The 23,690-nt window shown below is 45.1% G+C and overlaps 2 protein-coding genes across 2 annotated transcripts in view; one reads left to right on the top strand and one right to left on the bottom strand.

Annotated features, from left to right (window-relative positions):
* The window catches only part of RSPH14 (radial spoke head 14 homolog), a 71,309-nt gene that overhangs the window by 7,512 nt on the left and 40,107 nt on the right, over positions 1 to 23,690 (bottom strand). The window lies entirely within an intron of this gene.
* Positions 5,942 to 23,690, top strand: part of GNAZ (G protein subunit alpha z) — a 43,946-nt gene continuing 26,197 nt past the window's right edge. The window contains exon 1 of the mRNA XM_056859147.1: positions 5,942 to 5,998. The gene's annotated coding sequence lies outside the window, so the exon portion shown is untranslated. The remainder of the gene's footprint in view (positions 5,999 to 23,690) is intronic.

The raw sequence follows: 23,690 nt of genomic DNA, 5'->3' as shown, positions 1-23,690 counted from the left end.
CAGACAGAGCTGTTACCAGTTCAGTTTGATGGTATCGGAATAAGGCAGGCAGCTCCTGGCACCCTTGCTATTCAATCTCAGTTTTAAATATTTACTTGACAAGAGCTGGAGTGTGCACAAGTATAAGGGGTGAGGGGCTTCAGTGTGGCTGTATGACATGGCAAAGCATTTACTTGGCATTTGGCCAGCTGTTGATTTTGCAGGATTGAGTCCAGGGGTGAGCTGGTTCAGAATGCAGGAAGCCATTAGGAAAGGGAAAACAGCACAGGCTGCAAGGAAAAACCAACGAGATCAGCCCATGGAGGTACCGATGCAACAATTTTCCAAGTTATTGGTGTGCAACTGATTCCCCCACCCCCCAAAAAAAGTTTCTACTGCTTTGAAAATGCTGGCATTAAATCAAACACAAGAGAGACTGAAGAGGGAACAGCCAGCTACTGGTCAACAGTTTGGCTCAAGTGAGGAATCTGCCCCCAACTTCAACATCTGCGGGAGAATAGAAAAAGGAGCAACAGTAGCTTTGGCAGCCAGGCTCATAAGAGGAATGGAAGTCAATACTTCAGGTTAGAAACAAGGGCAAAGGCTCTTCCTAATTTGCCTTGGCCAATGTCCTCTCTTCAACACTGACAAGGCTTCTTTTCTCTCCAAAGGCAAATTTTGCTACTCTGTCAGCCAGGGCATTGCAAGTTTCTTCAATGGCAACAACTATTGCTGTTATTTGAATTGTACATTATGGATTCTGATTCTAACATTGGTAACCAATATGGCTAAAAAGTGTATGTTGGGGTGTGTGTGTTAATAATCAAATACCATAAACAAATTAGTAATTGTATGAATAGGCAACAATTCAAGCCTCAATGTCTGATAATACTTCGAAGTATTGTACAGGAGGGGGGGGGGAAATCTTGAGAACTAAAAATGTAGTCCCTTCCCAATTAAAAAAAGGCCCTGCTCAGATCTTTATGCACTAAAAAGAGACTCACAAATCTTTCTATATATAACTAACCTAGATCTACAGCTGATTTTAAAGTGGGAGCCAGTCAAAAAGATGAATGAACCAATGATACGGTACAGGTTGCAACAAAAGGTGTAAAAATAGGGGAAAGATGGTACCTCCCCCATGGGCTTTTGCTTTGCTTCTGTTTGCATGAGTGTGAGACAATAGCCAAAACTTGAAGTATAATATATTAAACAATTAGGATGACACAACAACTTTTGGAATACATATAGCATGTACATATAGCTGAAATTTTTTTAATGTAGCAATGTTTACTGTTGCCTTGTTTCAGTATAAGTGCCTTGCCTTCTTCAACCAAGCCACCCTCAAGGAATGAGAATTCCTGAGTTTCTCTGGAGAGATGAAATGACTTGGGAAGGGGGCACAGCTCAGAAGCAGAGCAAATGCTGCGCACGCAAAAGGTCCCAGGTGCAGTTTCTGACACCTTCAGTCAAAAATGGATCTCAAGTAGCTCACTCCAGGCAAGAACTTTTTCAGTCTGAGATCTTGGAGAGCTGCCACCGGTCACTATTGAATAACAGCCCATTCCTAAAGCCTCACCCCCTGAATGCCCATAGCAGCCAGTGTGACCCCTACTCCATGCAAAGTGGCATACCTGCACCATGCAAAGTGGCACAGACACCGACGTAGGGTGACGTATGCTGGCCTCTTGGACCGCTGTGGCAGCATGGCTCTCGGAGACTGGCACAGCCTCCACCGGCATTTCCCCAGCATATCTCCCTGTGCAGGCATCTGGGGGGACAGTCTGGAGGTGCGCCCAGGGGTGGAGCTGCCTTTAGGCAGCTTGCTAACCCCTTTCGGGCTCTATAATTGCCATTTTGCAGGCATCAAGATACACTTGCAAAATCATGACCCAGCCCTGTGGATCCGAATGGGGAATTCCACTGGGTTTTAAGAATAAAATTTATTTCTTTTTTCAGCTTGCTGTGCTGGCCTCCGGCCGCCACAGAATGCCCCCCCCCCTCAGGAATGGACTTTTAGTATAAGGCAGCTTTAAATATTCATGTATCTGTTAAACCAGTTTAAAGTTTGTAGTGTGGATACATCCCAACTCTACAGGTAAAAAGTGAGTTTATTACAGGTCAAAACACGGCAAATAGGTGGTTAAAACACTTCACAAGTGCAGACTGGGCTTCTTCGTATTGCTCTGTTCTCAAACCTTTGTCAGATGTGAATTTAAAAGATCCCTGTAGCATTTACAAAACGGAATCTAAACAGTCACTGAGTTATGTTAGCCTGAAGCTGCCTCACACTGCGCAAGCGGAAACACGTAAACACGGCTGCTTGTCCTCTGATTTGCCCACCCTTTTGCTTGGCTGATGGCTCCTACACAGCCTCATTGTATTAACTAGGTTTACTGCCATATAATGTAGGAAATGGCCCATACTCTGTCACTGTGCATCAGGTGACTACAATGGCTGGATGACTTTCTGGTTTTACCAGTATTGTAGTAGGTTGTTTTTTTTTTACACATAAGATTGTTTTTAATAGAGGGACACGGAATCAGCTGCCTTTGAGAGGCAGCCAGTATTTCTTGGCTGTGTGCATCTGTGTTTCTGCTGAAGCCACTGCGCAGGTTGGGCTGCTGAGCCTTGATTGGCAGAGAGCTTTGCAGCAGAGCCAAGTCACTGTTTACTAGCAGACAGAACTTGGCAACAGGGTAGCAACCATTTGTGCTTGGTCAACACAATCATCCATAGAACTGTAGTGGCATAATTCAACCGAGCTGACCGGCGCAGACACAGCTAGCACGCCCTGGCTCTTTGCTTGCTCCCTGCAGCAGCAAACACCGGGCACATGAGCAGAAGGAGAAGCTGGACTGGGCAGCAGTTTTAAAGTCCCATGGGTGGGGAGGTGGGTGCCTGGAGCGAAGAACCTAAGCCATGCAAATGAGCGTGCACACTATTGGTCCCTTTTGAAACTGCAACGAAACTTCACGTGTAAGTCTCCTGTCTGCATTTTCCCACTTACGCTGCATGCCTTCCAGTCTCATTTGCTACACTGCTTGTTACTGCAGCCACAGGATGAAAGCAACAGCCAGTTTTCACGTGAGCAAATGGGCAGTGTGTTGATAAAAGAACACTAACAAGAAGCATGGGGTTTAATCTGCTTCTCTGTAGAGAAAAGTAGTTGCTATGGAAACAGTCTCAGTGCTTTGCATCTTAGTAATAGCATCTTCTGCATATTGACTACCCTGGGTAAGAATCATTGCATTGGGTACCATGTTTAGACTGTGCTGCCTGTCCACTGGTCTTCTCTCCAGATGTTATTTGTTAGCTTGATCTGTCAGGTCTTTGGCTCCAGCAAGTACTTCTTCTGCAAGGGCACATGGAAAGGATTTTCATCATCTTTTACTGCACTGGAACACCAGAGGGGCAAAGTAAACAGACAAAGGGCCTGATGCCAGGGAAAGGCAAGGAAAGACCAAAAGGGAGGCCAGTGGCAACAGGCATTCTACGCTGTAGGGAAACAGTAAATTCAATGGGTCTTGCATGCATAGCTTGTGAGTCAGCAGTACCATTGTACAGCACCCAGTGCAGCTAGGGCCCTGCTCTGCAGCTCATTTTGTGCTTCTGCATGAGAAGCAGCCCTTAGATAAACAAAGGCAACTAAAAAGTAAAAGCATCTCCCTTACCAGGAAAGACTTAGGAGACAGGAGCCACTGAGCTTAGAAATGAAATGACTAAGGAGAGAGTGGGATCGAGTTTATAAAATTAGGCATGGGAAATTTCTAAAAGAGTAAGCAGAGGTTGTTGGTTAAGAATGAATTGTGAAAAAAAATGTGAAGATACAATGGAGGAGAGGAGAACCACGTAGGCTGCTTTGCTTCCCAGGTCCTAGTCTGACACCTTAACCGCTACACCCACATACATATATACGCATTTGGTTCCACCAGAGACACCCAAGTGATGTCTATGGAATCGCCTGTGCACTCCATACCTATTGTTCTGTACAGTATATCTGTAATACACAGCTCTTTTGTGAAAACAACTCTTTCTGAATGGAAAACTTGGAACTGCTGCTTTCAGCATTCAGATTATTTGCTTTGCTATGATGCTCACAAACATAGTAATTCATGGTTTGGGAAACTCATGGTATGGATAGAACCAGGCACCTAACTGGAAATGCTAACTGTACTCTGATGGTTAAAAGGAACAAATGTGAAAGGTGACAAATGATAGAAAAGATTAAATGAAAGAAGACAAAGAGAAGAAGGGTGGCAAGTAGGCATCACTTTGGTGAAGACTTTAGCCAGCTTTGAAGTGGAGTTAGGCCCATTCACAGTGGCCAGGTCAACTGAAAGCTATTGGCCAGGACGGCCAAGCTGAACATTTCTTCAGAGGCTGCGCACATGTGAGTATGTGGGGGCTCTCTCCAGATGGTTTATTACATTTTTATCCCAGCCTTCCCCTCAGGGTATCAAATATGGTCCCCCTCTTATCACTCTAGAAATGCTATTGAATCTCAGGGACAGTGACAGGCCCAACGTTATGCAGTGAGCTTCATTTCTTAGTGGGGGCTGTTCATCTCACTCTCCTCCGGAGCTTCCCAAAGACATCTGGCTGGCCATTGACTGCAGGGGCAAGGGGGCACTTGAGTCAGATACCATGACACAAGTCTTTCATTCTTACAATATCGTGATTCCAAGATGCAGCGGTTGGATCCTGCAGCCCTGCCATTCCAACAGCCAAACAGTCTCCGGCAGCCCTTGGGGAGTTTTAACAGACAGCGTGCATACACACCCATTTCAAAGGGAGATTGGAAAGAGAAACTGCTGAATTACAGTTGATATTCAAACTAAAGTCAATGTGTTTACCTGGGCTGAATAAAGACCTTGCATTCATGGCTCATTACTAATGCTGATTTCTCCACACCCATTTCTCCCCTGGACATCACAGACTCTTCTGCAGACCACACCTAACCCCATCACGCCTGCTATTCACATTGACATACTGTTAACATTGACATACTAATGCTTGTCTGAATTCACTCTCCTCTACTTAAAGACAGATGGATTCACATTCTAGCTGTATCTGAAGAAGTGAGCTGCGGCTCACGAAAGCTCACATACCCTGCCAGAAAATATTCTTGTTAGTCTTGAAGGTGCTCCTGGACTCTTGCCCTTTTCTACTACTGCAGACAGACTAACACGGCGACCCACTGGGAATTACACCCAGTGAAGTACACGTGGCTGGTTTTCAGGGTCTGCCGGCGCAGACATCTTTCCCGTGTGGGAAGCGCAGACCGTGTGAAGCGGCCTTCAAATACGGCCCGTGGCAAAAGACCCCAAACTCGCACGACGCATTCTGTTTTCTTCCACGCTTCTTTCCCCACTTTTCCAGAGGAAGCCTCAGACCCAGTCCTTCGAGAGGGAGAATGGCGCGCGGGGAGGACACCTTTTGGCCTTGCCTCCCCCACCGCAAAAAAAAGAAAAAAAAGAAAGACGCCCCAAACTGCGCCCCCGCCCCACCCCGCTTGGAGGGAAAAGACGGACACCAGCCAAGCCCCCTCCCCGCCCCCGCTTGGCAGGAACCAACTGCGTCCTGCCGCCCGGGCGTCACGTAACGCGTGCACGCCGGTCCCGGAGGGCCCTGCCCGTCGGGGCAAAGGAGGCACGCGGGACTCCAGCTCGCATGCCTCGCCCCTCGCGCACTCTCATTGGCCGGCGCCCTTATCAGTCCGCGCCCCGCCGGCCAACCCGGGAGCGCGGAGCCGCTGCTCGCTCGCCAGCCCCGCCCGAGGCTCCGGAGCGTGGTGTGCTCCTCCTTGCAGCGGGCGGCGGAAAAACCCTCCTGGCTGGCTGGCTGGCTGGCTGGGGGCGCCTCGGCTGAGCCAGCGGTTCCTGCGCCGGCGGCTAGGGCGGGAGCCGCGCATCCCCCCCCCCGCGGCCGCGCGCCTTGGCTCATCCTGCCGGGAGGATGGCAGCGCCGACGGAGCCCAGCCGCTGAATCCCCCCGCTCCTGCCCGGGCAGTAGGGAGGTAGGTGCCGCTGGCTTGGACCCCCTCGAAGTAGGTCAGGGGCTGCCTCGGCGCGGCGTGCAGGGATGGGGCGCTCGCTGCAGGCGCAGCGTAGGGAGCTGCGGATCCCCGGCCGGTGACCTTCTCCGCCGAGATTGGCCTTGCCGGGAGACACGCGCGCCCCTCCTCCTCCCCTGCGGCATGCCGAATGCAACGGGAAGGTTCAGTGAGGGGTGGGGTGGGGGCTAAGCCCGGGGGCGGGTTGCACCCTTGGGCGAGCCCCACGGCAAGTCCTGGCCCGACTCGTCCCTTAGGAAAGAGCGCTTCTTCCTCCGTGCTTTCCGCGTCCCGGCGCGAAATCTAGTCGTCCTCAGTTGGCCTGGGGGACGTCTTCCTGCAGGAAGACAAGGGGGCAGAATTCTCCCCCAGAGCTGCACCTGTGGACAGCTCCCAGACAGCAACTTTGCAGATCCGGTAGGCCTCTCTGCCACTCGCTGGCGGAGAACTCGCCGCATCTCCACCCGACGTGTAATGCACGCCAGTCTTCTTTCCTGTCTGCTGCTGCTGGCAGCCGCGCTGCTTCGTGCACGCTCCTGCGGCGTTTGCCCTAGACGGGCGATTGACCTAACCTAATTACTTGGTATCGTTTGCATACAGCTATACTTTAAAAAAAAAAAAAAAAAAAAACAGTCGATACTTTCTTTTCTGCAACCTGCTTTCGGAGCGGGCCCTGTAATTCGCATCGTAGTGGGTCACACCCTTTGGACGACTGTCTGAATCAGTTCTGCTGCAAAGATTAGAAGCAGCCGATCAGGCCAATGGGTGCCCGGTAGGAATGCTGGTTGTGATGAACTTGAAAGGAGGGCTGGGATTTGTTTGTGTTCTTTTCCGGCTTCTTAGAGAAGGCTTTTGATATTGTAAATGCTGGTGTCTGAAATCCAAGCTTGCAATTGGATCCCTCTTTGTCTGGACAGGGATTGCTGGTTCTTGCGGCTGGGGATGCTTCTGGCCGTGGCAGGATGCATGCTTTCAACATGGCTCTCTGTAACTGACTGGGTTGGGAAGCTATCAGCCCAAAAAGGATTGATCCCTGCCCTTGGGAGGAGGACATTATGAGAGCATAGCCACTGAAAGGCATGAGTGGTGGTGCTAGGTTTGAAGAATGAGAATACAAACAGGTGGGCACATGAATGCATTTCATATCAAGACAGTTTAAGATGAAAGCCCCCCCCCCATTTCCCTCTCAGTGAGTCTGTGCAAACGGGCATGCATATCATAGAATGCCCTCTAAAAAAAAGAACACATGGTTGCAGCCAAGCACCCAAGAGTATTGCAGCCAAGCACCCATGTTTTGAGTGAAATGATTCTCTTCCTGAGTCGGTGATCACAGGTGAACAGGATTGCATCTGGCCTCTGGCAATGTCTGCCATTCCAGGGCAATCTAGTTCATCTTTTGAACGGCAGAACAAGGCTTTAAAGGTAGCCATGATTAAAAAGAAACCTGAAAATAACTGGTCCAGAGGTTCTCCAGGTCTGAAGAGGTGTTGTGCGATGGCTGCTTTAAGCATTCTGTTTACCCACACAATGTTTGTGTCTATTGCCTGGCTAGGCTAAAAGTAATCCCTGGAAAGAAGGACCAAGGGGATGGGACTTTGCCCTCCCTGTTTTATGATGGTTGGGCATAGAGTGAGATGATAACCTTTAATGTTGGGATGTATGGGAACATAGTGGTGTCTACATCCCTTGTTGACACAGCCCAGGCTGGACCAACTGGGAATATACATAAAATTGTGATTTTACCAAAACTCAGAAAATGATTATGTATTTAAATGGCTGCCTTCAATCAACATGGCAACTGTGCTCGAATTACAGGAGATAGTGACCCCCTCATTTTGCCCTCCATAACTACTGTCTTTAGAATGTTGGGGCATATGATTTGGCCACAATTAAGGGACTACTACCTGTTCTTCCACTATTCAAGCATGGATAGTAGTACTGGGTCATTTTGTTCTAATCTTATAGGGTATTTAAAGCCAATGTTTGCTTTTCTGCACTGAAGGTGCCCCTGAACTCTAAAAAGCATCTTCGGAGTTCCACCAGGTTAATGGAAGGCAGAGTTAGGTTCTTCCAGAAAAAACTTGATCCAGCTGGTGCTGAAGCCCTCATGAGTTTTGGTAGAAACAGAAGTGTCATGTAATGCTTAACTACTTTATGACAGGTTTCAGAGAGGTCATTGGCTTGGTGACAAATTCCACAACTCTGTGCTGATGTCACTGATGCTACTTTACAAGCCATCAAAGAGAGACTCATTTATGCAGTGGAATGTCTAACACTGTTTCCTAAGTTATGGGTTTTGAGTAGATGATGGTGATTGTACTATTATATCCTATCACTTTTATTATCATTATACATTATCACTTTTTTCTTTAGCAGAAAGCAATCACAGGATGCTTGTGTATATTGCATTTTAACATTCCATTGTCTGTCTGTAACCCACCAGGGAGCAAATCCCTTGGCCTCAAGATCTGTTCCAGAAAATAGACCATTCTGCCCTTAAGGTATACACAGGTATCAATCTGTGTCTCAAGCAATCATTGAGAGAACAGTAATCAAGGTGGACAAATGTCAATTGTTATGCCACCAAAACAATCTGTAGTCTTCTTGGCATACTTCTGATTTATAAGAATAAAATATATTGAATAAATCAAACAGAGGCTAAGGCTCCTATTCTGTGCATGCTTGCTTGGGGATAAACACCAAGAACATGCATTGGAGTAAACATACATTGAATGAGGCTACATTTAACCATTTTTAATAGTTAGGGCTGAACGTTGTTTTATTTTCATCTAGGATAAACCAGAAGTAAAGGCTGTAAAGCAGCAGTGAAACAGGATAGCAAAAAGTACAACAAAGCTACTTTAAAAAGTGTTTCTTTTTAAAAAGTACGAGAATTATAGAAATGTCTTCTCAACCTTCTATTACTGTAATAGAATCTCCAATTCAAAACAGGTCTGCTTTTCATCAAGCGCCATTGAATCAACCAAACCACCCCTACATCAGCAATATCCAAAACATGAATTAACCATTCCACAATTGTTGGGGTTAATGCAGCTTTCCAGCGATAAACCCATACAGTTTTCACAGCAACCAAATAATCTTTTTGTTAATAGTTTTGTTGCCCCTTGAAATACATTTTCCACCAAAGAGTTTGAAATTATGATTAAGGGATCAAATGTTAACAGCTTCCTACAAGTTTACTAGACCTAAATGGTAGGAATAATAAATAAAACACTGCCTTATACTCTGGTAATCTATATAGCTAGCTTGGTGCTTGAAGCATTTAAGGTGTCTATTTTTTAGATGTTCAGTTGTACTCAACTATACAACACACTGGGACTTCTGTCAACGGGGTTTCTAGTGTATTCTTCCTCTTAAAATCCTATGTGTAGAGGCACAAGTAGCTTGGGCTTGAAATGCAAAAGGAGGGGAGTTAAGCCTTTTACCCTGTGTTGTTTTCCTGATCTCAAATGGCCCCAAGGAGCTATTTGGCCCACTGGGGCAAACATGCCGGTAATGTAGTTACCTCTATGTTTGCCCAAATGAAGCATAGCTGCTCCATGGGGCCATTTCGGTTTGGGAAAATGGCACCAGGGAAGACCCTTGGGCTCTGTGTCTGATCTGAACTGGATCCCTGCATGCTTAATTTTTAGAAGGGGGAAAAACCTAGGAGCTCCATTCACAGAATTTCCCGCACCATGGCTCTTGAGCAACCAGCATCACTTATGAATGACAAATAATGAGAACTGTCTAACTTGACATGTAAATCTTCTCCTAAGTTATTTCATCACTTCCCCAGTCCTTCACTGATAATTATAAGAATCCTTCAGTTTTCTGCAATTGTTCACGTTGCATTAACTTTCTCAAATGACCATAAGCTCCTATTTCATATAATACAAAGTACTATACTATAATTGATACCTACTGACATCTAGCCCTGCTTTTATGCTTCATGGGAGATAAACTTCCTGTATAGCATTAAGGGCCAAACTACACATGAAGTACAAGTTAGATGCAAAGGAGGTTTTTGATGTAGGTTGGGGCTGCCAGTGAGAGTTTTAAAAAATGCCCCCAGTTGCTTAAAAGACAGGTACAAAATAGTTGTCTTTTTCCCTCTCCTGTGGCACAGTGCAGTCTGGGAGGGAGATTTTGATCAGATAAATGGAGTAGGGGAAGGGGGAGAGCTAAATTTCCCTTCCTCAGTGCTGTGCACCCAATCCAGACATTATGTAATTTCCTGTGAATCTTCTAATGCACCTTCTAAACTAGAATCTCTAATAAGTGACCTGAGATGATATTTTGTATCTATGATTTCCCCAACATTTCAGTATTTGTGATGAAACAAGCTAATTCTCTGTGTGTGACCTTTCCTGCTTTCATTTATCAACTGAGAACAGAAACTTTGAAGAAACTGACTCCCCCCCTTCCAACTAAAAAAAACCCAGCCCATAATGTGAGCCGCTGAATTTGTGCTGCCTCATGGTACCAAAACTGATTAGACAGCACAAGACAACTCTTTTCAGTAGACTTCTGTATGGCAGACAATTTGATCCTAGAACATTTACCTACCTTTTCACTTTGTAAAAATCATCCATCAATCAGAGAGACATCTATGTGTTTTTCTAGATGGAAGTTCCCAACCTATTCTTGACTTGGAACACATTGAGAATCAGTTGGGTTTTTTTTGGTAAACTTCTATTCTGCTACATTTGCCGGAGATGTAGGCAATGGTTGAGCCTGAACCTCTCCAATGTATTTGAAAGCTGAACAAGTAGCTGCAAACAGCTTTCCTCCTTGCTATCAAGGTCTGACAACCACCTGAGGTACAACTTGGAAAGGCCAATATACCAGGGATCAAATGGAATTCATATTGGGGATTCCTCTGACACTTCCATGCTGAGACCCATGGATCCATAGTCAAGAATTATTTAATAAAGGAATCAGATGTTGGTTTGTGTGTGATGAGCAAGAATATGTCTAGATCCACTTTTGGAGAAACTTGTTACCTTCATTTCAGGACAGAATGGCTTCAGAAATCACACTAAATCAATTGTATAATAAATCCTCAAATAAATGCGATATTATATAACCTAAACTTTCTTTCCCCAGGGTTCTGGTTTGTCATTTACTTTCTTCCCTGTACTTCTACTTAACACAGAGGAATATGGAAACAGGGAAAAATCAATTATTTGACCAGTTGGTTAAATTGCTCAGGTCTGTATCAACAGAAATATACATGCAAAAACATATGTCCTTGTAGACAGTATATATAATTCTTGCTCTTACAAGTTGCTGGTCTATATGTGTCGGGGTCCCAACATCTGGCACAGCTGTGTCCCCCCATCAATGGATCAGCTGCACTGTATGTAGGATTTGATGGGTGGTTTGTTCTTTCTGGAAGCTGGTTGTGCCTCTTTGAAGGAACTGGGACTCACAGCTCCAGTGATTCATAAGTCAGTCTCCTCCTTAATGAAGTGGGCTTAAATACTAGTGAGATTGAACTAGTTGAGAATCCTTTTTATTTTGTCCTCTGGTTTATAAACCATTAGCCCCATGATCCCCAATATGGCACCCTCTGATGTGTTTCCCGGCGTCGGCTTGTTTCTTGAGCATTGGGAATAAAATCCTTAGTGTCTTGGAACATGAAAAAAGGTGCTTTCAGCTGCTTCTTTTACCACTTGAAAGACTGACAAAGCACTATGTTCATCCCAGGTACACATGTCAACCATGTGTCCTAGGCTTGGCCATAGACACAGACTTCTTTATGTTTCTAGGCTTGGTGACTTTGCATTATGGCTGTGCAGGGAGAAAACCCTTCCCTTTCTTTGGATGCTGAAACCAAACAGCATCTTTTTCTCCAGTGAAAAAAGCCAGTCCCAGCATTCCTCCACTTCTTCGGTACTGAGAGTGATCCAGAAGAGCTCAAGAGGGTTGGGTTTTTTTTTCATTCTGCAGAGAGCACATACTAGGAAGGAGGATGCTTGGCTTGGAATCTCTCAAAATTTTGTGACTGGATCCACCCTCACAGCAGCCATTTTTCCATTGGTCCTGTCCAATGGCAACCATTTTGTGGTGGCATCTACTGCCCTCTCTCAGCACTCCAGAAGTGCAGGCTTAACAAGGTTGGGGACACCTATATTAGGCCATATTCTTTGGGTTCCTAAGGTGTAGTCTGGTTTATTTAGAGTTGTTTTCCATCTAAGACCTCAGGGGAATTGTAGGAGGGGAGACCTAGAGCCCCAGTGACTTACACAGGCTACTCCATAAGATTTATGACCCTGAGGAAATTTTCAGCATTTATTCAAGAATCCCACAATCTGCTTTTATCCCATGGGCGTGAGGTAAAAAGCCTGGCTGGGGACAGGGGGCTGTGTTGCTGTTTTAAACTGACGAGATTAATGCTATGGGGGAGAAGAACACAACAAAGGTTGCAAATAATTACAAGCCTGTGTGTGGTTGTGGATCTGCCATTTAAAGATAGAAAACTTCAGAATCCTGCTAGGTGTGCTTCAAGGAGCTCTTTGGATTCCAGCTTCTCTTCTTGTACCTACTGTGGGGTAAAAAGTCTAATTTACAATTACTTGGAGTTGCTGGTAGGTTCAGTACAAAGTTTTTTCTTGTAATCCATCAAGTAGTTAATTCTGCAGGGGCTTCTTGCCAAGTCTGCTGTATCTTCACTTCAGCATTCCATGGAAGGCACTTAGAGCCTAGCCATTTTCACTTCCAAGTATCAACACATTAATTTATTCTGCCCAAACCAACCAATTCTTGCATCCGATATGGCCTGTCACACCTTACTGATAGTGCAAGCGGGGCATCAAGTCACCTTAAAACTGCCTACTCAAGAATTTCTGTGGGGGTTTTCAGATGATACACGTTTGACACAACAGTTGGTCAATCTTGCACAGAGCTGCAGCAAACAGTATGCAAGGCTGTAGCTTTCAGCAGCAGCCGGAAGAGTTACTCATAAGACTGCCATGGTCTTGGTTAAATTTGCATGGGAGCAAGTCCAAACTCCAGGCTGGTTTGCAAATCAGGCTTTTGTTAATTCATATGGCATTATATAGCTGTTACTCAAGAAGACATGATGCTGGGGATATTTAGGATTGGGATGGTGGCTGGAAGATGGTGTATATAAAAACATCCTTCATCATTTGTTCTTTCAGATATCATTCTGGGTTAATTAAGATGTAAAGGCTTTGGGAGAAGACACAACTGTTTGATTTGACTTGATTTGTGAAGCAAGCATTATCTCACCCTGGTTCAAAAAGCATAGGGTGTAAGAGTCAGGCAAACCATTTTGTCATTCAAGACAGAAAATCCAAATTGTGCTGGTCATCCAAAGCAACAAAAATAGATCATTTAAAAATTGGCCTATTGAATGGTTGGCAGAACCTGCCTCCTCATCTACCTCATATTTTTACGTAATGAGAAAGGTGGGTCTAAACCCTCATTTGCGCCCTCTTCTTCCCACAAGACAACACTGAACAGCACCAATGTAATAAAGTCTTGATGAGATATTTCAATTCAAAGTTCTCTCTGGAGAAGTTAGTTGAAATTGGAGTTACGTTTCTTTCTGGGAACAGAGGAGACTGAGAAAGGCCTAACTATCTGTAACTAATTAACTGCTCTTGCCTTACCTTCTTTGTTCTAAGTGCCACAGCTCTAGCCAGGTGCACCTCCTCAACGTATTATGAGACCATTTTCTTTTTTCCCCTGACAGCCCTTATGTCTGGAAAGTGCTAAAGTTGGTTCTGTAAAAAAGATCACTTCCTTTGGGTGCTGTGTACTGATATGAGTATAATTTCAAACATCTTTGTTTTTCTTTTAAGGGAAAATTGAGTTCTGAAAGATGCAGGACAAAGCCTCTCTTTCATGGTGAACTTACATCCCCATTATGTCTTCTTCCCCTCATCTGTATCACTTACTGGGGGAATAACTTTTGAAGACCACGTGTCCAAGCAAGCTCTGCTGCCAAAGTAGAGGACTGGGGTGCAGACCTCCAATCCCATCGCAGCTAGCCGAAGGCCACTTCTGCCATTACTTTAGCTGCTGCAGTGTGCTGCAAAGGCAGCTAATCAAAAGTCCCAAATCACATCCGAAGAGTCCCTGTGTCTGTGGTTTGCTTTCCGGGTGGAGAGGAATTGCAATGTAGGCTCCTCCCGTGGGATCTGGGGCTTCTGATGTTACCTTTGTAGCACAGGAAAGAATGGTGGCTGTAGTGTCTCCCACACCAGCACTGCAGTGTGAGAAGGGACCCTTAAGCAAGTGGTGTGTAGAGGGAGAGGGATCTGGGTGCTCAGAGAATGCTGTTGAACCTAAGAATTCAACAGTAGCTTGTTCTGCCATCTACTCACTTGTGTCATAAAACCAACCTGTCTAGTTTCAATTTGTGGCTTTTTTTATATTTGCTTTCCGCAGAATTATTAACTAGCTGACAAGTTTATGGAGAAGCCATGCATTCTGAAAAGCTATTGGAAAGCACTCTTGGGCCGCTTTTTGTTTCCAAAAAGATTGTGAACCTCAAACCGTTTTTCCCAAACAACCTTTCATGCATTAATTCAGACAGAGATCACCCCAATATAGTTTATGTTGGGATTCAGAACTACACTTCTGATATTTTTAGATATCTGATAGGCACAGGAGGCAGAAAAGAGGTTAAGGGCTTTGTAACGCTATTGGCTCATAGCCGCAGGCAGTGAATTCACATAGGAATAATCGGTAGGGGTGGATTCAGCATTAGAAAAACTAAAAGACAGACATTTGCAGGGCTTCCAACTGATAATGTTCATGATCATTACAAGTTGCATGTCTACTCTCTTGGCATTCTGAGGCTTATCCCAGGAACCTCAATGTCCACGGTTCAGAACCTCTTAAAGCAGAGACTGTACAACCAGTGTGGTATTGGGTGTGCTGTAATTTTGAGAAAGCATAGTGCTCAGGTGGCTACAAAATGGCTACCAAGATGGCTGGGGCAAATTACAGAATATTGGGGGCTTCTAAGCCAAGTGCTCCTACAACAGACACAGCTGCTTCCAAAGTGCCCCTCTGTGCAGGTGATGCCTCCTGGGCTCAGGTGAAGCATCTCCTGCTCCAGTGAGGCTAGGCAAAGCTGGGGCTAGTTCTCTACTTTAGGGGAAGAGATGCTGTTTAGTTTCAAGAAAAAGGGTTAGCTCTCTGCATAGGGAGAGGTTGCCAAGCCCCAAGACAAAAGAAATTCTATGTCTGTGGCCAAGTAAAGGGGAGACAGCTATGGCAGGTGAGCCTGGGATGAGTTCAGTTCAGTGTTTTGCTAGTCAGAAGCCAGATGTTAGAGAATGACTCAAAGCTCCCTGATTTTATTTATTTTTTGTTCCGTTAAAGACTCTTTGACCTCAATAAGTAAGCAGGCACCAGGAAACATACTGGCAGGTGCCATGTTGAGGATTAGTAGGTTAGAATGATATGAGCCCCACTTAGCCATGAAGCTTACTGAGTGACCTTGAGCCATAAACTCTTGGTTAGCCTAACTGACTTCACTAGGTTGTGAATCAGTGGGTATCATAATCTCTTGTTTCACTTCATCCTCACTTCCTATTTATATTTAACACTAAACAAATAAGAGTACCAAATTGTTTCCCTTCTAGTTGCCACAGTTTGTGTGTACAGTTGTCTTGTTTTATGTTGCGCTGCTGTAATGAGGACACGGACCACCCTCTATCTATTAAAATCAGATAGTGTACTCTTCTTCTTATTTGTTGCTTTGGTGGTATTCTGTGTTCCAATACAACAACCTGCAGATGTATGCATAGGCCCTTACTAGTTTGGTAGTTTTAGAGAAATTTTAAAAAGACAGCAACAAATAAGAAGAGAACTCATAAGAGTTTCCAGACCTTTGGAATAATAGCAACATAGATGGGTGTCCGTAGTTGTAGAGGTACAATCAAGACAATCTATTTATCAGGTTAGACGTTAAATGAGAAACATTATCAGTAGTGTGTTCTGGGTTTTCATTGGTTGAATTCACAAAGATTCAGCTCTTCTCGTCCCATTTCAAGAAAGAGAGTTTGCAGGCTGGGCTGAATGTGTGAATATTATTCTTAAGCGTGTGAATATTATTCATAAGCATGAGAACATGTGTCTAGCTCCAGTCCCTATGGGGTTCTTGCTGTAAAAGCTGGTAGGCACAAAATATAAATTCTTCACGTGTGATATGACATCTTCCTGACGTTGCTTCTGTTAGGAGAAGTGGAATTATGGAGGTTCCAGCAGGGGAGCGCAACTATCGTATACCCTTGACCGAAGAACGGTACACTCCTTCTATCTGGGATGGTTGTCCTCTTCCACTGAGCGCGCAGCTTCGGGAGGGACACACATGGAGCGGTGAGGGAGGTAGGGGACACCCGCCTAGCCAGCCAGATCAGCCGAATCAACCCTGGCGATCAGTGGGGTGACAGATGTCGCAGCCAGATCTCCCTCACATCCAAGTGGAATTATTAAAGCCAGTGCTCATGTTATTGCTGTCATGTGGGCATCATTTTAACCTCCTTGTAGTGGCTATTACTTCATAATCAGCTACTTCCCTGTTTGTGTAATCGCTCTCTGTCATGAGGGGCTGAAGTAGTAGCTTTTCATTTAATTTATAACCAACATAAAAAATATAAAAAGTCTAAACAACAATAACATTTAACACAATAGGTGATTTTATATCTGGGCATGCATGATTTTATCACGTATTTCCATATATTTGCCTGATGTGTTGATAAAGGTTCTTTGTACCTCATGGCTTTTCTCTAGTGTCAAGACCTCAAAACTGCACACTCCAGGTAAAGGTTAACTAAGGTGCTTGACGTGACAACAAAATAGGAAGTGATATTCAATGGAAATAAGCATGAAGTGATGCACAATAAAATAAAATAAAATCCAAATTACGGACCCAGCGCCTAGGAGAGCAGGGAGTGATGAGGCACGCACAACAACACAGGCACATAAGAATGATAACTTGCATGTTTGCTGGAGGGAAATGGCCACAGCTTTACTGGTTACAGCTGACAGAGCCTTAGCACAGCATAGGGGCAACGGAACCAGGCATCGATTGACCTGCCTGCCCCCAACCCGCCTGCTTGGGGAGTAACCTGGGATGGCAGCATGGGGGATTCCACATGGGCATAGGCCACTGCATGGTTCCCCCTGCCACTTGGGGTGAGTGTGCCCTGACAGCTCCCTGAGCTGGGTGTGTCCCCTGTGAGTCCTCGACTCAGAATTCCTTAAGGGGGTCTCCAAACCTGGCGAAAAGGGACACAGGCCAATTTCCCCCAAAAACGGATCTAGCCCCCATGCTGACACCACCAGCAAGTTGTGACAACAATAGGGTTAACAGAAAACAAACTCGTAAAAACGTGATGCAAGGTGAAATGGATGGGCGAAGACACATAGCCAACTGTGTTCAGTGGTGTGGGGAGGCCCCTTTAAATCCTGGGCCGGTGGACTTGAGGGAGAACTCCCTCACTGTGGTCTGCCGGCCTGTGGTCCGCCCCCGCCCCCCCGGCCACGTCAGCCTGTGACTGATTGGACAGGCCAGGGGGATTGCATAGGCCAGGGACCTGCGCCACCACAAATCCCTCCCAGGCAGCTTTCCCCCTCTTTTCTGTGTCACCGACAGCCCCAAAAGTTGGAGATGGCATTACTCTTCCCCGCTCAGCGGGGCCTGCAAAGAGAGCCCAGAGTAAGTCCAGGGCCCTTGCTTTTGAACATATAGGTGTCTGGGGCTATGCCAGAAAGAGATAACTTATTTCTGGGTCAGGTACCCATTCCAAAAAACATCAATACATTTTTTTATCCCTAACGGATAATATTCTCATAGTAACTTACAAAAAATAATACTTCCATCCAGTAGAATACCACAAAGGGTCATGATGGAAACAAGTTCCACTGAGTTATCCAATAATGGTGTCTTATCAATTACATAAAGACCATGATCTTGAAAGCCAATAACAGTTGTTGGGTATGGAACTACCTGGATACATTTGTGTCCTTTGCAAGCATGAATTGTGGCGTTTCAGTAGCATACAGGTTCTTGCTGCATCATGCTTAGTGTATTTAGGGTTATGTTGTAAGAACTGCTGATACTAGCATTTATGAGCCCCCACCTATCCTAGTGCTTCTGCTAGAGTAATTGTGTACAGTTATGTACATATACCTACTATACAAATACATTCCCCCTGTCTTGAACAAAAGCTGTAAGATTCTAACTGAAGACTGAGTTTATTTTACTCTCAGCTATGGTCAGTTTCAGAGCTTCCAGTGTAATATGCAGCATTTCAACTAACTGAATCAATGCAGTCTGGGAGTTCTGTGTAGGAACATATACATTGGAAAACGTTTCATTGCCTTCAGTTTTATTTACAGCAGCCATCTGTTTAATTCACACTCCCATTTTTAGTCTTGGGAAGTACTATTTGGAGGAAAAGCAAGGGATGGCTTATGTGAATTTGAAAGCTAGCTGTAAAGAGACTTCTAACAGTGCAACTTGGCATCTTGAAAGGTGGGAAATCAAAATGTGCTACAGGTGCCACAGTTAAGAAATTATATGATAGGAAAGAGGAACTTAAACTGAGCAGAAAATCTGTGAAGACAGTGTAAATTGGTACCCTTCAGAGCAGGCAGAGATGAACTGGCCATTTAATTTACAGAGACTGTTCCTGGTGGGCTGCTGGTGGGCTGGAGCAAGCAGAGCCAAGCACCAGTAGTTCTGCCAGTACCACAGGGGGCATTTGGTTTTGATACTTCAGTAGCAACAGTGGTTGGTGTCTGCTCATCCACTGTCTCTTCGACCACCACTGCTGTGAAGCAGTAGGTGAGTCAGTGCCTGGGCTGCGCAACCTGGCTTGCCCCTGGGACATTTTAACTTTTCAGTTGGTCTCCAAGAGCAGGCATGGAAATAACCTAATAATTTTAGTAGTGAAATTTGGCTTTCTAGAATTTGGACACCAGATGTTACTAGTCTAAGCTAATTTTGAATCTGGTTTAGACCCTCTGGAGGTCAGACCCAGATTGACATGGTAGTGGTGCCCTTGTCCTGAGTTGTATGAATCCCTTTCTTGAGCCTCTGGAAAGTGTTGCCCTCTGAGGACTTTCCTTCCTTCCTTCCTGGGCTGAGTCTGTAAGATGAATGTTCGCTGAGGGTGAGGCTGCCTTGCCATCTCAGCTACTCTCTTGAAGGTGACCAGGTCTCATCTGAGGGGACTTGCTTTCTCAGACAAAAACCTGGTCCAAGGGTAGTGCAATCAGTGCAAAACACATAGCTTAAAATCTGTTTATTATGTTACACCATGCATTTCTGTGTATTAGGTCGCCTTAAAGGTAAAGGTAGTCCCCTGTGGAAGCACCAGGTCATTACTGACCGATGGGGTGACGTCACATCACGACGTTTACTAGACAGTCTGTGTTTACGGGGCGATTTGCCATTACCTTCCCCATTCATCTTCCCTTTACCCCCAGCAAGCTGGGTACTCAGCAAGCTGGGTACTCACTTTACCTTGGGCCTCGCTTAATTAGTCTGCAGACTAGGTGAGTTCTATTATCAAAGACATTTTGGCTTAGTCTCTGTTCCTATTCAGGGATGGCCCAAGGACTTTGGCATCCTAGGCCAGCCAGCAGTGGCACCCCCCCCCCCAACCAGGGCATGTGCATGGACCCACTATGACTTGGGTGCACTCTGAGCCCTGAAGCCACCATGAAGCTGGAGGGAGGGAATGTGGTGGAGCTGGTGGCTGCCCACTCTTCCTCCCTTCCTTCTTTGCAGGGGTGTGGTAGGGGCAGGCAAGCAAAGCCAGCTTCTTTTTCCCAAACTGCCCTGCCCACTGTGAAGCTGAAGAGAGGGAGGGGAGTCTGGTACAGTGAATCTGGTGGGGAAGGTGGGCGGGGTTAGCAAGGCCACCTGGGTGGTGGTGCTGGGGGACACCACTTGGAGCTGCTATCTGCCCCGGCAAGTGCCTTCTGGTGCCCCTGGCGCCCCTGCCCTCTGGTGCCCTAGGCAACTGGCTAGATCAGCCTAATGGGTAAGGCTGCTTTTACAAAATCCTATTTACAAAATCCTTTTTCGTTTTTTATCTTAAAGCCATCAGGAGGTCCACCCACAGCTAGAGGATTGCCTGCATTCTTCACCAGTTGTGATAGTATCCTCATCATGTATTACTGAGGTGTCAACAGCTCTTCTAAAGGAGGTTTAGAGATCAGATTCTCAGTTGTTATCCTCAGTCATTATCAGCTGTAGCTTAAGGGAGAAGAGCAGAACTGCCAACCTACTTGTCTATGTGGTTTGCTGAGCTATCAATGAGAAAGATTAGCTAGCTTTCTAGAGCGTATGCTCCTGACTAATCCAGGTTTTCGAGGCTGCTGTTATAAGTTACAACCATCAGCTGACAAACGTGTCCAGCTTTCTGTGTGGGGAAGAAATGAGTGCAGGCTCTGATGCTGATCTTGCTACTAAGGCTGGAGCTGTTGCTTCAGACTCTGGCTGAGTGCTGCTGTTTGCTGCTGAGCCGTCTTCTTTCTTCCATTTGAAAATACCTGGCATGGAGTGAAGCCGCAACAGTAAGAGCAGCTCCAGTTTCCAGCCAGTCTATCTCTTCCCTGAAGGGCTCCAGCTCAAACGCTCACAGTTCATCTTTGTCACATCTTATTTCCTTATAGATTCAGTTGTCTTGTGGGATCTGATGTGGGGTAGTAGAGCTGCTTCCTTGTAGGAGGGCCTCTGTGCCTCCAAATGTGCTCTACTTGTATATTTGTAAATTAAGCAAATACTACAAAAATGCCATAAATGTTAGCTCCTGGAACGTCTCCCCATTCAGAAGCAGGATGCGAATTAAATTTCCTTAAAATCTCGTTTTTAACTCAGATGGGTTTAATTTATTTAACAGTTATTAATTTAAATTTTATGTGATTTAATACGTCTCTAAGCTACAAGAATGTCAGGAAAAGTAGGATATAAACATTTTAAGTAAAATGTTTGCAAACACTGTACCCTTGGGGCTCTGGGTGACTTGGAGAATTTCCAGAAAGAAAGCCTATATACAGACGCAATTTTTTGGGGGTGGAATTCTTGGGGATCTGGAATTTACAATATATTTGCGTACCCTGGGCTGATCAGGGTACTAGGCTCCATCAGTGTACAGGCTCCATCAGTGGGCAAAAGCACAGCATGACAACTCTGAAAGCATATTTCAACCAATTTATATATGGGATTGGAAGGATTAAGCAATGAACTAGTGCCATTGACGGATTAGTTTCTATAGATTAAAGACAGCGGCCTAATCTAATCCAGTTATCTGGGCACTGCCGCTGCCTGGACCTCCTCAGCTCTTGAGGAACACGATAAGTGTCTCAAGGACTACAGAAACAAGTTTCTATGACGGCAGCAGGTGAAGAGCCTTTTTGGAAGAAAGTACTGGAGGGCTGAGCTGACCTTTTCAATATGGAACGTTCTTGCTGATTAGTTTATGGCTGTGCAGGGGGTACAGCATAAAAGGGAAAATAATTTGCTATTCCAGTTCAGCTGGGGAAGTCCAGTTTCAGATCCATTCCAGGGAAAAGATGAGGCTAGGAATGTTTTATGGTGTTGCCTCTCCAGTGATACCCACTGATGCCTGCCCAAAAGGTTTTGGTTTTGGTCTCTGGCTGCCCTGCTGGAAACTCTCTGAGTTAGGCAGCGTTTGAAAGTTTTATGACCTGCTTTTTTGGTGAAAGCTTTATGGTATTTAATTTCACTCCTAGCAACACTCCTATTATTAAAACTTTCAACTTTTAAAAAGACTTCTTAAAATTGGACCCACTTTCGATTTTAGTAAGAAAAGCAATAAATAAATAAGTTATAGCAGCAAGAAATGCTGAATAACCAATGCAACAAAGGCCAAATACACTGCCAGAAACCAAAAGATAGATGAATGGCAGACTATTGGTGTACTTGGGAACAGAGATTATTACAGCATGTTCTTCAGTGTTTTGTGATTTTTGAATGATTTTGAAATAAGCGTTTCAAAGAAGAAATTTATCTTACATTAAGGAGTAAAATAGGACTGCTTCCTTCTAACCGCTTGGTAACAGTAGCCTTGATCTGGCTTCATAATGATAGGGAAGACCCTCAGTAGTGTTTCTACAGTTCCACTTGTGTTTAAAAATTTGTTGTTGTGTTGGAGAAGGGGAGCATATGCAATCCAAAGACAAGTAGTGTATCAAAATGTTCTGGAAAGGACATTGCCATGGGATAGCAGGTAGCCCTGTGCATGCATGAGCACACATGCACACTCTCTCCATCGTTTTTCATAGAGATGTACCAAGAGATTTACATCTAAATCTCAGTAGTAATGGGCATTATTGAAATTGTGCCTACAACAGTTGTTGGGTTGTGCTTCTGGGGACCAATCTGAGCATTTTCGCAAGGAACAATTCAGAATGGTACAAAAATATTCAAAGTCAGTTTGTCCAGAGCAGGGGTCCCTAACTTTTTTGAGCCTGTGGGCACCTTTGGGATTCTGATACGGCATGGTGGGCGCAGCAGCCACAAAATGTTTGATCCAGGAGGCGGAGCTAGCCACAGAATGATTGCCATAGCTTTACTTCAGTCACACATTAAAGATTCCTGTGTTGTGGTGGCAGCCGCTGCTAATGCAACCTTTAAAAAAATCTGCACAGCTAATCAAATCTTCATTAGCCTTTCAAAACCTTGCTGGGCAAAAGCCCTACCTGGTCTGACCCACTTCCTAAAAACACTTGGTGGGTGCCAGAAAGGATGTTGGCGGGCACCATGGTGGGGACCCCTGGTCCAGAGGTTTTGCTTCTGTATATCGGATTTTTCTCTTTCCCTTTCTGCTGCCCTTCAAGGCATCCAATATCAGCCACCTCACCTTACCTCACAAGAAGGTCAGCTCTGTTAAGAACATGCTGGTGATCCCATTATTAAAACCATAAAAGAAAGTCCCACTGGTTTTGGTGGGTTTATGCCTGTGTAAATAGGTTTAGGCTCGTAATCTAAGATTAGAGGGTAGGAAGGCATTTCTGTGAACTTCAGTTAGGAAGTTCCTTAAAGGTATTAGGAGCCCCGTGGCGCAGAGTGTTAAGCTACAGTACTGCAGTCAAAAGCTCTGCTCACGACCTGAGTTCGATCCCGACAGAAGTCGGTTTCAGGTAGCCGGCTCAAGGTCGACTCAGCCTTCCATCCTTCCGAGGTCGGTCAAATGAGTACCCAGCTTGCTGGGGGTAAAGGGAAGATGACTGGGGAAGGCACTGGCAAACCACCCCGCAAACAAAGTCTGCCTAGAAAACGTCGGGATGTGACGTCTCCCCATGGGTCAGGAATGACCCGGTGCTTGCACAGGGGACCTTTACCTTTACCTTTACCTTTTTACTTAAAGGTATTAGCTATCTGCACAGACACCGCTTAGACACATCCAACAAGACATGACATGCTTATTATAGAAGTCTTTGCCTTAAAGAATATTATTATTATTGTTATTATTATTATTATGCAGATTCTTGCTAAAAAAACAGGGTGGGGATCATGGATTCTGCAAAGATCAGTATTTGTGTGATTTCAGACTCTTTTGCATGAGATCTGCTTTGAAAATTCTTTCCCACCATTTTGTAAAAGAAAAAGTTCAGCACCAAGAAGAAAGGAAAG

Source organism: Euleptes europaea, chromosome 13, assembly GCF_029931775.1.
Source record: "Euleptes europaea isolate rEulEur1 chromosome 13, rEulEur1.hap1, whole genome shotgun sequence".
Taxonomy (NCBI): Eukaryota; Metazoa; Chordata; class Lepidosauria; order Squamata; family Sphaerodactylidae; genus Euleptes; species Euleptes europaea.
This window is presented reverse-complemented; position numbering and strand designations above follow the sequence as displayed.